The following is a 16,688-nucleotide window of genomic DNA, read 5'->3' on the forward strand; positions in this document are numbered from 1 at the left end:
CAGTAGACCCCACCACACACCTCTGATACGTACAGTAGACCCCACCACACACCTCTGATACGTACAGTAGACCCCACCACACACCTCTGATACGTACAGTAGACCCCACCACACACCTCTGATACGTACAGTAGACCCCACCACACACCTCTGATACGTACAGTAGACCCCACCACACACCTCTGATACGTACAGTAGACCCCACCACACCTCTGATACGTACAGTAGACCCCACCACACACCTCTGATACGTACAGTAGACCCCACCACACACCTCTGATACGTACAGTAGACCCCACCACACACCTCTGATACGTACAGTAGACCCCACCACACACCTCTGATACGTACAGTAGACCCCACCACACACCTCTGATACGTACAGTAGACCCCACCACACACCTCTGATACGTACAGTAGACCCCACCACACACCTCTGATACGTACAGTAGACCCCACCACACACCTCTGATACGTACAGTAGACCCCACCACACACCTCTGATACGTACAGTAGACCCCACCACACACCTCTGATACGTACAGTAGACCCCACCACACACCTCTGATACGTACAGTAGACCCCACCACACACCTCTGATACGTACAGTAGACCCCACCACACACCTCTGATACGTACAGTAGACCCCACCACACACCTCTGATACGTACAGTAGACCCCACCACACACCTCTGATACGTACAGTAGACCCCACCACACACCTCTGATACGTACAGTAGACCCCACCACACACCTCTGATACGTACAGTAGACCCCACCACACACCTCTGATACGTACAGTAGACCCCACCACACACCTCTGATACGTACAGTAGACCCCACCACACACCTCTGATACGTACAGTAGACCCCACCACACACCTCTGATACGTACAGTAGACCCCACCACACACCTCTGATACGTACAGTAGACCCCACCACACACCTCTGATACGTACAGTAGACCCCACCACACACCTCTGATACGTACAGTAGACCCCACCACACACCTCTGATACGTACAGTAGACCCCACCACACACCTCTGATACGTACAGTAGACCCCACCACACACCTCTGATACGTACAGTAGACCCCACCACACACCTCTGATACGTACAGTAGACCCCACCACACACCTCTGATACGTACAGTAGACCCCACCACACACCTCTGATACGTACAGTAGACCCCACCACACACCTCTGATACGTACAGTAGACCCCACCACACACCTCTGATACGTACAGTAGACCCCACCACACACCTCTGATACGTACAGTAGACCCCACCACACACCTCTGATACGTACAGTAGACCCCACCACACACCTCTGATACGTACAGTAGACCCCACCACACACCTCTGATACGTACAGTAGACCCCACCACACACCTCTGATACGTACAGTAGACCCCACCACACACCTCTGATACGTACAGTAGACCCCACCACACACCTCTGATACGTACAGTAGACCCCACCACACACCTCTGATACGTACAGTAGACCCCACCACACACCTCTGATACGTACAGTAGACCCCACCACACACCTCTGATACGTACAGTAGACCCCACCACACACCTCTGATACGTACAGTAGACCCCACCACACACCTCTGATACGTACAGTAGACCCCACCACACACCTCTGATACGTACAGTAGACCCCACCACACACCTCTGATACGTACAGTAGACCCCACCACACACCTCTGATACGTACAGTAGACCCCACCACACACCTCTGATACGTACAGTAGACCCCACCACACACCTCTGATACGTACAGTAGACCCCACCACACACCTCTGATACGTACAGTAGACCCCACCACACACCTCTGATACGTACAGTAGACCCCACCACACACCTCTGATACGTACAGTAGACCCCACCACACACCTCTGATACGTACAGTAGACCCCACCACACACCTCTGATACGTACAGTAGACCCCACCACACACCTCTGATACGTACAGTAGACCCCACCACACACCTCTGATACGTACAGTAGACCCCACCACACACCTCTGATACGTACAGTAGACCCCACCACACACCTCTGATACGTACAGTAGACCCCACCACACACCTCTGATACGTACAGTAGACCCCACCACACACCTCTGATACGTACAGTAGACCCCACCACACACCTCTGATACGTACAGTAGACCCCACCACACACCTCTGATACGTACAGTAGACCCCACCACACACCTCTGATACGTACAGTAGACCCCACCACACACCTCTGATACGTACAGTAGACCCCACCACACACCTCTGATACGTACAGTAGACCCCACCACACACCTCTGATACGTACAGTAGACCCCACCACACACCTCTGATACGTACAGTAGACCCCACCACACACCTCTGATACGTACAGTAGACCCCACCACACACCTCTGATACGTACAGTAGACCCCACCACACACCTCTGATACGTACAGTAGACCCCACCACACACCTCTGATACGTACAGTAGACCCCACCACACACCTCTGATACGTACAGTAGACCCCACCACACACCTCTGATACGTACAGTAGACCCCACCACACACCTCTGATACGTACAGTAGACCCCACCACACACCTCTGATACGTACAGTAGACCCCACCACACACCTCTGATACGTACAGTAGACCCCACCACACACCTCTGATACGTACAGTAGACCCCACCACACACCTCTGATACGTACAGTAGACCCCACCACACACCTCTGATACGTACAGTAGACCCCACCACACACCTCTGATACGTACAGTAGACCCCACCACACACCTCTGATACGTACAGTAGACCCCACCACACACCTCTGATACGTACAGTAGACCCCACCACACACCTCTGATACGTACAGTAGACCCCACCACACACCTCTGATACGTACAGTAGACCCCACCACACACCTCTGATACGTACAGTAGACCCCACCACACACCTCTGATACGTACAGTAGACCCCACCACACACCTCTGATACGTACAGTAGACCCCACCACACACCTCTGATACGTACAGTAGACCCCACCACACACCTCTGATACGTACAGTAGACCCCACCACACACCTCTGATACGTACAGTAGACCCCACCACACACCTCTGATACGTACAGTAGACCCCACCACACACCTCTGATACGTACAGTAGACCCCACCACACACCTCTGATACGTACAGTAGACCCCACCACACACCTCTGATACGTACAGTAGACCCCACCACACACCTCTGATACGTACAGTAGACCCCACCACACACCTCTGATACGTACAGTAGACCCCACCACACACCTCTGATACGTACAGTAGACCCCACCACACACCTCTGATACGTACAGTAGACCCCACCACACACCTCTGATACGTACAGTAGACCCCACCACACACCTCTGATACGTACAGTAGACCCCACCACACACCTCTGATACGTACAGTAGACCCCACCACACACCTCTGATACGTACAGTAGACCCCACCACACACCTCTGATACGTACAGTAGACCCCACCACACACCTCTGATACGTACAGTAGACCCCACCACACACCTCTGATACGTACAGTAGACCCCACCACACACCTCTGATACGTACAGTAGACCCCACCACACACCTCTGATACGTACAGTAGACCCCACCACACACCTCTGATACGTACAGTAGACCCCACCACACACCTCTGATACGTACAGTAGACCCCACCACACACCTCTGATACGTACAGTAGACCCCACCACACACCTCTGATACGTACAGTAGACCCCACCACACACCTCTGATACGTACAGTAGACCCCACCACACACCTCTGATACGTACAGTAGACCCCACCACACACCTCTGATACGTACAGTAGACCCCACCACACACCTCTGATACGTACAGTAGACCCCACCACACACCTCTGATACGTACAGTAGACCCCACCACACACCTCTGATACGTACAGTAGACCCCACCACACACCTCTGATACGTACAGTAGACCCCACCACACACCTCTGATACGTACAGTAGACCCCACCACACACCTCTGATACGTACAGTAGACCCCACCACACACCTCTGATACGTACAGTAGACCCCACCACACACCTCTGATACGTACAGTAGACCCCACCACACACCTCTGATACGTACAGTAGACCCCACCACACACCTCTGATACGTACAGTAGACCCCACCACACACCTCTGATACGTACAGTAGACCCCACCACACACCTCTGATACGTACAGTAGACCCCACCACACACCTCTGATACGTACAGTAGACCCCACCACACACCTCTGATACGTACAGTAGACCCCACCACACACCTCTGATACGTACAGTAGACCCCACCACACACCTCTGATACGTACAGTAGACCCCACCACACACCTCTGATACGTACAGTAGACCCCACCACACACCTCTGATACGTACAGTAGACCCCACCACACACCTCTGATACGTACAGTAGACCCCACCACACACCTCTGATACGTACAGTAGACCCCACCACACACCTCTGATACGTACAGTAGACCCCACCACACACCTCTGATACGTACAGTAGACCCCACCACACACCTCTGATACGTACAGTAGACCCCACCACACACCTCTGATACGTACAGTAGACCCCACCACACACCTCTGATACGTACAGTAGACCCCACCACACACCTCTGATACGTACAGTAGACCCCACCACACACCTCTGATACGTACAGTAGACCCCACCACACACCTCTGATACGTACAGTAGACCCCACCACACACCTCTGATACGTACAGTAGACCCCACCACACACCTCTGATACGTACAGTAGACCCCACCACACACCTCTGATACGTACAGTAGACCCCACCACACACCTCTGATACGTACAGTAGACCCCACCACACACCTCTGATACGTACAGTAGACCCCACCACACACCTCTGATACGTACAGTAGACCCCACCACACACCTCTGATACGTACAGTAGACCCCACCACACACCTCTGATACGTACAGTAGACCCCACCACACACCTCTGATACGTACAGTAGACCCCACCACACACCTCTGATACGTACAGTAGACCCCACCACACACCTCTGATACGTACAGTAGACCCCACCACACACCTCTGATACGTACAGTAGACCCCACCACACACCTCTGATACGTACAGTAGACCCCACCACACACCTCTGATACGTACAGTAGACCCCACCACACACCTCTGATACGTACAGTAGACCCCACCACACACCTCTGATACGTACAGTAGACCCCACCACACACCTCTGATACGTACAGTAGACCCCACCACACACCTCTGATACGTACAGTAGACCCCACCACACACCTCTGATACGTACAGTAGACCCCACCACACACCTCTGATACGTACAGTAGACCCCACCACACACCTCTGATACGTACAGTAGACCCCACCACACACCTCTGATACGTACAGTAGACCCCACCACACACCTCTGATACGTACAGTAGACCCCACCACACACCTCTGATACGTACAGTAGACCCCACCACACACCTCTGATACGTACAGTAGACCCCACCACACACCTCTGATACGTACAGTAGACCCCACCACACACCTCTGATACGTACAGTAGACCCCACCACACACCTCTGATACGTACAGTAGACCCCACCACACACCTCTGATACGTACAGTAGACCCCACCACACACCTCTGATACGTACAGTAGACCCCACCACACACCTCTGATACGTACAGTAGACCCCACCACACACCTCTGATACGTACAGTAGACCCCACCACACACCTCTGATACGTACAGTAGACCCCACCACACACCTCTGATACGTACAGTAGACCCCACCACACACCTCTGATACGTACAGTAGACCCCACCACACACCTCTGATACGTACAGTAGACCCCACCACACACCTCTGATACGTACAGTAGACCCCACCACACACCTCTGATACGTACAGTAGACCCCACCACACACCTCTGATACGTACAGTAGACCCCACCACACACCTCTGATACGTACAGTAGACCCCACCACACACCTCTGATACGTACAGTAGACCCCACCACACACCTCTGATACGTACAGTAGACCCCACCACACACCTCTGATACGTACAGTAGACCCCACCACACACCTCTGATACGTACAGTAGACCCCACCACACACCTCTGATACGTACAGTAGACCCCACCACACACCTCTGATACGTACAGTAGACCCCACCACACACCTCTGATACGTACAGTAGACCCCACCACACACCTCTGATACGTACAGTAGACCCCACCACACACCTCTGATACGTACAGTAGACCCCACCACACACCTCTGATACGTACAGTAGACCCCACCACACACCTCTGATACGTACAGTAGACCCCACCACACACCTCTGATACGTACAGTAGACCCCACCACACACCTCTGATACGTACAGTAGACCCCACCACACACCTCTGATACGTACAGTAGACCCCACCACACACCTCTGATACGTACAGTAGACCCCACCACACACCTCTGATACGTACAGTAGACCCCACCACACACCTCTGATACGTACAGTAGACCCCACCACACACCTCTGATACGTACAGTAGACCCCACCACACACCTCTGATACGTACAGTAGACCCCACCACACACCTCTGATACGTACAGTAGACCCCACCACACACCTCTGATACGTACAGTAGACCCCACCACACACCTCTGATACGTACAGTAGACCCCACCACACACCTCTGATACGTACAGTAGACCCCACCACACACCTCTGATACGTACAGTAGACCCCACCACACACCTCTGATACGTACAGTAGACCCCACCACACACCTCTGATACGTACAGTAGACCCCACCACACACCTCTGATACGTACAGTAGACCCCACCACACACCTCTGATACGTACAGTAGACCCCACCACACACCTCTGATACGTACAGTAGACCCCACCACACACCTCTGATACGTACAGTAGACCCCACCACACACCTCTGATACGTACAGTAGACCCCACCACACACCTCTGATACGTACAGTAGACCCCACCACACACCTCTGATACGTACAGTAGACCCCACCACACACCTCTGATACGTACAGTAGACCCCACCACACACCTCTGATACGTACAGTAGACCCCACCACACACCTCTGATACGTACAGTAGACCCCACCACACACCTCTGATACGTACAGTAGACCCCACCACACACCTCTGATACGTACAGTAGACCCCACCACACACCTCTGATACGTACAGTAGACCCCACCACACACCTCTGATACGTACAGTAGACCCCACCACACACCTCTGATACGTACAGTAGACCCCACCACACACCTCTGATACGTACAGTAGACCCCACCACACACCTCTGATACGTACAGTAGACCCCACCACACACCTCTGATACGTACAGTAGACCCCACCACACACCTCTGATACGTACAGTAGACCCCACCACACACCTCTGATACGTACAGTAGACCCCACCACACACCTCTGATACGTACAGTAGACCCCACCACACACCTCTGATACGTACAGTAGACCCCACCACACACCTCTGATACGTACAGTAGACCCCACCACACACCTCTGATACGTACAGTAGACCCCACCACACACCTCTGATACGTACAGTAGACCCCACCACACACCTCTGATACGTACAGTAGACCCCACCACACACCTCTGATACGTACAGTAGACCCCACCACACACCTCTGATACGTACAGTAGACCCCACCACACACCTCTGATACGTACAGTAGACCCCACCACACACCTCTGATACGTACAGTAGACCCCACCACACACCTCTGATACGTACAGTAGACCCCACCACACACCTCTGATACGTACAGTAGACCCCACCACACACCTCTGATACGTACAGTAGACCCCACCACACACCTCTGATACGTACAGTAGACCCCACCACACACCTCTGATACGTACAGTAGACCCCACCACACACCTCTGATACGTACAGTAGACCCCACCACACACCTCTGATACGTACAGTAGACCCCACCACACACCTCTGATACGTACAGTAGACCCCACCACACACCTCTGATACGTACAGTAGACCCCACCACACACCTCTGATACGTACAGTAGACCCCACCACACACCTCTGATACGTACAGTAGACCCCACCACACACCTCTGATACGTACAGTAGACCCCACCACACACCTCTGATACGTACAGTAGACCCCACCACACACCTCTGATACGTACAGTAGACCCCACCACACACCTCTGATACGTACAGTAGACCCCACCACACACCTCTGATACGTACAGTAGACCCCACCACACACCTCTGATACGTACAGTAGACCCCACCACACACCTCTGATACGTACAGTAGACCCCACCACACACCTCTGATACGTACAGTCCTCACAGAGATTTGAGTGGACCGGTTGGTTTTGGCTGGTTCTGTTTCAGTAATGTTCTTTTTTAAATAATTGATATACTCACACATATAACCCAACACATTAAACGTTAGCTTTAGGCTAGTAAACGCTGAAATCGATATAATTGACTCATAGTAGTAAATGTAACATTTAAATGTAAATATGTTGGCTATTTGATGGTTCAGTATTTTTGAGAGGCGATAGACCCCACTGGACCCTTACCAAGGCTTTTAGTCTTACTGCTGTGTGAAGGGGATAGTCCTCATAGACTATTGGTTATATTGAATAATTCAAACAAATCATTAATTGAATGAAAATATTTAACTTTTTTGTAAACACTGAAATTGATTTAATTCACAGAGGAGTAAAAAAATAAATAAGACGGTCATGTTTTTGAAAATATTTTATCGGCTCAGTGCTTCCCACGTCCACAGATTTAAGTTTTAGGGAAAACATTTTAGACTCCGTGGTTCTGTGTCCAGAGAATTTTCAAAGTGTGTACAGGACTGCTCACGTTGACTCTGTTTTTGATGTCTCCTATCATGTAAATAAATAGAAATGGTACTCTCAACATCTCGTCTGTCTAAAATATTGTTGCATACTGCGAGTGTAGGTTGAGTTCACAAAGGCACTCTATTTCCAATGTAGTGACTACCTTTGACTAGGGCCCATAGAGCTCTGGTCAAAAATAGTGCACTATATAGGGAATATGGTGCCATTTGGAACTCACTCATAGACTACTGGCACAGCAAAGAAGCAACTGAGAGGAATGGGGAAAGCTGTTTTTGAGTCAAACTCAAACCCCTAAATCATCTTAGCCAATGGTAGAAAACCTTTCTTTCTCGATCTCAAACAGCAGAAGTCAATTCCTGTCCTCAAACCTTGATTCCACACCAAGCTCCTGGGAAACGGCACCAGAGGCTTATTTCTCTGTTATTTGCCATTTCAAACAAATTTCATTTGACGCATGTGTGAGTGTGTTTGATTGTGTGTGTTTGTTTCTGTTTGATTACGTGTGTGTGTGTGTGTGTGTGTGTGTGTCATCGTGTGAAAGATGCAGAAAGCGAAATAAAAAAGATAGGAGAAACGACGTGATAGATGGTTGAGTAGCTAGATGGGATGAAAAAATACATTTATATTCCCTGCTTCTTCCTCTTTAATGAAATGCAGACGTACTTCCCCCATGAAAGCCCCAGTAATTACCCAAACACTGTTACTGTGTGACAATCATCGTAGAACAAAGTGTAAAATTGCAAGGGATTTTAATCAGGGGATAATTTCTGCAAGAAGCCTGTCAAGTTAAGATAATTAAAATACATCTTTTTTTTAAGTAGGTTTTTGTTAGCATGTCAGGATGTCATATCTCCTCTGATTCTCCTCTCTCCCTCTCCTCTTCCTTTCTCTCTCTCTCTCTCTCACTCTCTCTCACACTCCTCGTCTCATCTCTTTCCTCCTCCTCTCTCTCTCTCTCTCTCTCTCAGCCTGATCCCAAACCATTCAGGAACAACGTCTGCCAGTAAAACGAACGAGAGGACAGTAATCTGTACATTTCTTAATTATTAAACGACAACTTACATTAGGGACGTCATATTAGTCTCAATTCGTTTTATATAAGGCCAATGACAAGCAAAGAATAGATCACTGGGCCCATTCAGACCATTCCAGAGCTAAACAGTTGTTGTAGTCATTCAGTTTACGTTCCACTCTTTGCTAGTCTAAGGTTCAGTCTTTCTCTGCTCTCTTGCCAACTAAACTCCTTATGGAATTGTCATGTTAGCCCAAAAAGATCTGGGACCAGGCTAATTTTTGAGGACATGACTAAACCTTTCATTCAGAGAACAAAACGTAGTTATCTGACAAACTCAGCCTGTCTGAGTTAGTGTCTTATCCTTAGATACATTTAAATAAAACAAGGCATTCTTCAGTTCGATAAAACAAGGAAATCTTCAATTCGATAAAACAAGGCAGTCTTCAGTAGAATAATTCCTTACGTCTCGGTCTCTCTCACGCTCATTCTGTCAGTCATTCTCAAATTTGATGTAAACAGTTGCATGCATGAGTTTTATTGGAACAAAAAAAAGTATCCCAAGCAAAAACCTGATAATGAATTTTCGGAAATGGTTTGCTCAGTGGGAAATTAATATCCAACTAGTCAGTGACAACTGTTTGGAGTTTGTGACAGCAACTATGTGAGCTTATTACAGTATTATAAACACTATGTCCTGGGATTTTCTATGATCTTCTATGTAGAAGAACCCCTTACAGTATTATAGACACTATGTCCTGGGATTTTCTATTATCTTCTATGTAGAAGAACCCCTTACAGTATTATAGACACTATGTCCTGGGATTTTCTATGATCTTCTATGTAGAAGAACCCCTTACAGTATTATAGACACTATGTCCTGGGATTTTCTATGATCTTCTGTGTAGAAGAACCCCTTACAGTATTATAGACACTATGTCCTGGGATTTTCTATGATCTTCTATGTAGAAGAACCCCTTACAGTATTATAGACACTATGTCCTGGGATTTTCTATGATCTTCTATGTAGAAGAACCCCTTACAGTATTATAGACACTATGTCCTGGGATTTTCTATGATCTTCTATGTAGAAGAACCCCTTACAGTATTATAGACACTATGTCCTGGGATTTTCTATGATCTTCTATGTAGAAGAACCCCTTTACCTTCAAACTGCTTGTGAGCATCACAGAGCAAAACAGATGAGGCTACGTGTACGTGGTTTGTGAGAGTCCCAGCTTCTCATAGATGGGATGGGTCATGATACTTTGTAGCTCAAATCATTTGGACTCTACAGACGTTCTTTTTTGGCGAGAGGACCTGGCCCCGGAGCCCTTCGGGATCTGCCCTGTTATTACATTACATGACATTTGAGTCATTGAGTCATTTAGCAGACGCTCTTATCCAGAGCGACTTACAAATTGGTGCATTCACCTTATGATAGCCAGTGGGACAACCACTTTACAATATATATTTTTTTATTTTATTTTATTTTTTTGGGGGTGGGGTAAGGGGGGGTAGAAGGATTACTTTATCCTATCCCAGGTATTCCTTAAAAAGGTGGGGTTTCAAGTGTCTCCGGAAGGTGGTGAGTGACTCCGCTGACCTGGCGTCGTGGGGGAGCTTGTTCCACCATTGGGGTGCCAGAGCAGCGAACAGTTTTGACTGGGCTGAGCGGGAACTGTGCTTCCGCAGAGGTAGGGGGGCCAGCAGGCCAGAGGTGGATGAATCCGCTCGTTTGGGTGTAGGGACTGATCAGAGCCTGAAGGTAAGGAGGTGCCGTTCCCCTCACAGCTCCATAGGCAAGCACCATGGTCTTGTAGCAGATGCGAGCTTCAACTGGAAGCCAGTGGAGTGTGCGGAGGAGCGGGGTGACGTGAGAGAACTTGGCAAGGTTGAACACCAGACTAATGGTTACACAGTCTAATGGTTGGTATCTACGGAGGAAGAAGAAATCGACAAATCAAATGGTACACAGAAGTCTGTATCTGAAACACACAATCCATAATGCGCCAGCGATATGGTGGGGGTGTCAACCTGGTGTCGAACACAAACAGTGGGAAGTGGAGGAAGTGGGACAGTGTTTTTTTTTTTCTCCATCTTTCACCATTGGAAAAAAAATGTGCTCCTGTCTTGCAAATCTGAGCTCCTTTCCAATCCAAATGGCAACAGAGTTAATGCCTTGAAATCAGGGCCCATTCCCCAAGTTGACCTGGTAAATGCCTGTCTAAAATGGGAATCATGTCTCGTACAAATCTATGGTTAGATGATTGTTTTGTTTCTGGCTGGCGATGTGGATTTAAACCCTGGCTCCAATGCAGAGGTAAAGGGGTGGTGACTGCTTTTTTATAATCTAGTCTCGCCAACACAACATCTGGAGGAGGTTCAACACTTGCTCCTTAGCAGGGCTAACGTTCACGTCCTTGGCCTTTAAAAAAATAAATGAATTAGGGGGTAGATCAGCTTTAATATTGCAGATAGATTGTGGCTTCTATCAATGTAATTGTCTGCATTTCCAATCCCATATATATATATATATATATATATATATTTATATAGTTTCCCACTAACCCTACCACCCCTCCCCTAATTGGAGTAAACTAATGGACAACAATACTTAGGCTTCCACTTCCAGCTTATACCTGCTACATACATTTCACGGACACAGTATATTTTACGCTAGTTATCTTCTTGTTTGTTTTTTAGTCCAAGCCTTCAGCCACATCCTTGGCCTTAGTGAAGCCTGGCTGTGAGACACTATTGCTCTGTGGTGGACACTGGAGGATATGTTCTCCATAGGAGAAACCGACAAGGGGGAGGTGTAGGGATGTACATGAAGTATACCATACCCTCTCACAGGAGACCCCCCCCCCCCCCCCCCTCCAGCTCAGGCTCTGTAGTCGAAACATTGTCAGGATGGCTGACCATATGTTGGCTATCACAAGAGTCAAAAAAACCTTATCCGTGGCTTTCTCCGGGGTGGGACATTCCCACAGGACCCTGAGGTTACAGACCCCCGTCGGATGTGTGAAGACAGATGAAATCGACTAAATTTAATGTTACTGTGTGAATTAAATTGTCGTCTTTGGTTTGTTTCAAGAATTAATAAAGAGTTGTGAATTTTGATGTGTTTTATTGTATTGCAAGTGCTATGGATTTCTTTCTACAGAGTTACTGTGTTAATCTGTTACGGACGGCAGTCAGTTCAAAGATGGAACAACACAGGTCTATCGTCTAGATAAGAGTTGTGACGATTTAGATCCAAGAATGCGTGTTATGTTTTTATGCTTTTTTTGTTTATTGGTTTGGCCAAACAACGTTTTATGTTAATTTAAACGATGGTAGATACTGAGATTTGGAAAGAATAAAAATCTGGGTGGAAACTTAACTGTAACGTTTCGTGACACTATAGCGTGTTGTTTTGCTCATGGAGTCATTGTAAACCAATCTCCTGGTGTCACGTTTCGTTACACTATAGTGTGTTGTTTATACTTTTAGACCTAAGATATTTTGTATCTTTTGACGTTGAATACTTCTGTTATGTACCATTTTTAATAATTGTATTATTGCATAACTGTAATACGTCTGATTTACTTTTAAATGGATATGAATGGTAGTCCTCATATTTCGGAGTAATATTCCTTGAATTATTATTTGGTAAAACCTCTAATGGTAAATGTTATTCACACTACACATGGCATTAGGTGCTTGGCCTCTAACTGTGCAGCTCTGAGTTAACCTTAACTCAATCGTTTAATGCATTGATCGCAAGATATTAGCTCTTTGTCTATTGGCCTCAATCATTGGATAACAGTTACCTTGGATACATGTAACTTATAGTATTCTGAGTGGTGACACAAGGATCGCTACCTTGGCTACACCCACTGGACACGATTATGGGCCTATAGCGTTCACATGGTAATGGAGTCCCAGTGAAGACTGTATTATGATATGATTATGGGCCTGTAGCGTTCACATGGTAATGGAGTCCCAGTGAAGACTGTATTCTGATATGATTATGGGCCTGTAGCGTTCACATGGTAATGGAGTCCCAGTGAAGACTGTATTATGATATGATTATGGGCCTGTAGCGTTCACATGGTAATGGAGTCCCAGTGAAGACTGTATTATGATATGATTATGGGCCTATAGCGTTCACATGGTAATGGAGTCCCAGTGAAGGTAGTATTATGATATGATTATGGGCCTATAGCGTTCACATGGTAATGGAGTCCCAGTGAAGGTAGTATTATGATATGATTATGGGCCTATAGCGTTCACATGGTAATGGAGTCCCAGTGAAGACTGTGTGATGATCGTAATACTCCTACACTAATCTCTGATGTCCTCAGTCATGGTGGATTTTCATCATTTACAGCACTGACTGTCATGTCCAAGCAGAGACCTTCATGCAAAAAAAATAGACATGACAGCCAAGGCAGAGGTGACAATAATGGGGGACTTCAACTCTAACCTCTCGAAGCACAAGGACACGAAATCATCATACACTACTTGACCAAAAGTATGTGGACAACTGCTCGTCGAACATCTCATTCCAAAGTCATGGGCATTAATATGGAGTCGGTCCCCCCTTTGCTGCAATAACAGCCACCACTCTTCTGGTAAGGCTTTCCACTAGATCTAATGACATTTTTATGAATTACATTTTATTTTTGTGTCAAATTGCCAGTTGGCAACTCATCCCTTTATTGGGTTAATTGACGTATAAATAAACATTACGATAATTCACTGTGATAATTCAGGGATAATTCTTCCTGTGTTCTGTGCAGTGTGCACCGCATAAAGAGTGAAAAAGACATCGATACATAAATAAGGTTATCCAAGCAATAATTATATCACTAGAGCAGTAAAAATATACACTACCGGTCGAAAGTTTTAGAACACCTACTCATTCAAGGATTTTGCTTTATTTTTACTATTTTCTACATTGTAGAATAATAGTGAAGACATCAAAACTATGAAATAACAAATATGGAATCATGTAGTAACCAAAAAAGCGTTAAACAAATCGTAATTTATTTTATATTTGAGATTCTTCAAATAGCCACCCTTTACCTTGATGGCAGCTTTGCACACTCTTGGCATTCTCTCAACCAGCTTCACCTGGAATGCTTTTCAAACAGTCTTGAAGGAGTTCCCACTTATGCTGAGCACTTGTTGGCTGCTTTTCCTTCACTCTGCCGTCCGACTCAATCCAAACCATCTCAGTTTGGTTGAGGTCGGGGGATTGTGGAGGCCAGGTCATCTGATGCAGCACTCCATCACTCTCCTTCTTGGTAAAAAAAAAGCTTTACTTACACAGCCTGGAGGTATGTTGGGCCATTGTCCTGTTGAAAAACAAATGATAGTCCCACTAAGCCCAAACCAGATGGGATGGCGTATCGCTGCAGAATGATGTGGTAGCCATGCTGGTTAAGCATGCCTTGAATTCTAAATAAATCACAGACAGTGTCACCAGCAAAGCACCCCCACACCATCACACCTCCTCCTCCATGCTTCACGGTGGGAACCATACATCCGGAGGTCATCCTTCTCACAAAGACCCGGCGGTCCAGCAAATCTACGTACATAGATCCTGAAAAATGAAACCGAAGGCATTTCAACCCAGTCTGGCACCAAGAGAAGATTCAAGTGGGAGACAGGCCTACACACAATCTATATACATACTGTATGTGCCTTTTGCTATATAGAAGCTACATATTTTTTTAATAATTTAATTATAGGTAGCCCTTTTTCTTTTATTCCAGGCTTTATCTAAAAATTCCGCAAGCGGAAATACACAATGGTTTTTAGTGCAGATGTCCACAGTCAGACTTTTTGAAAAAGGTCAGACATTTCAGTTGCCCAGGCTCCCCCTATGGATAGATTCCATTGAAAAATGTTGCTGCATATTCTGGCAGTTGGCATATCCAACAGTCTATTCTGGCAGTTGGCATATCCAACAGTCTATTCTGGCAGTTGGCATATCCAACAGTCTATTCTGTCAGTTGGCATATCCAACAGTCTATTCTGGCAGTTGGCATATCCAACAGTCTATTCTGGCAGTTGGCATATCCAACAGTCTATTCTGGCAGTTGGCATATCCAACAGTCTATTCTGGCAGTTGGCATATCCAACAGTCTATTCTAGCAGTTGGCATATCCAACAGTCTATTCTGTCAGTTGTCATATCCAACAGTCTATTCTGGCAGTTGGCATATCCAACAGTCTATTCTGGCAGTTGGCATATCCAACAGTCTATTCTGTCAGTTGTCATATCCAACAGTCTATTCCAAAGTTTCACCATACAGACCTTCCATCTCACCTCACAGGGTTCCCAGCCCATGTCCCCAGTAATTGCAAGTATAGGTGCAAACTTGTGGATACCTAAAAAGTTACGTACTGCTCTGTTATGGACATGTTAATTTTTTAGATAGCTCTTAGCACCCCACACTGCGGCTGAATAGTCCAGAACAGGAAACGCATGACTGATACAGTTTGCAATACGTAGCATAACAACTAGGTGTTGGGACATTGATGCGGGGACTCGCTTCCATTCAGCAACAAGAGCATTGGTGAGGTCGGCACTGATGTTGGGCGATTAGGCCTGGCTCGCAGTCGGCGTTCCAATTCATCCCAAAGGTGTTCGATGGGGTTGAGGTCAGGGCTCTGTGTAGGCCAGTCAAGTTCTTCCA

Source organism: Coregonus lavaretus (genome assembly GCF_964263955.1).
Source record: "Coregonus lavaretus genome assembly, chromosome: 12".
NCBI lineage: Eukaryota > Metazoa > Chordata > Actinopteri > Salmoniformes > Salmonidae > Coregonus > Coregonus lavaretus.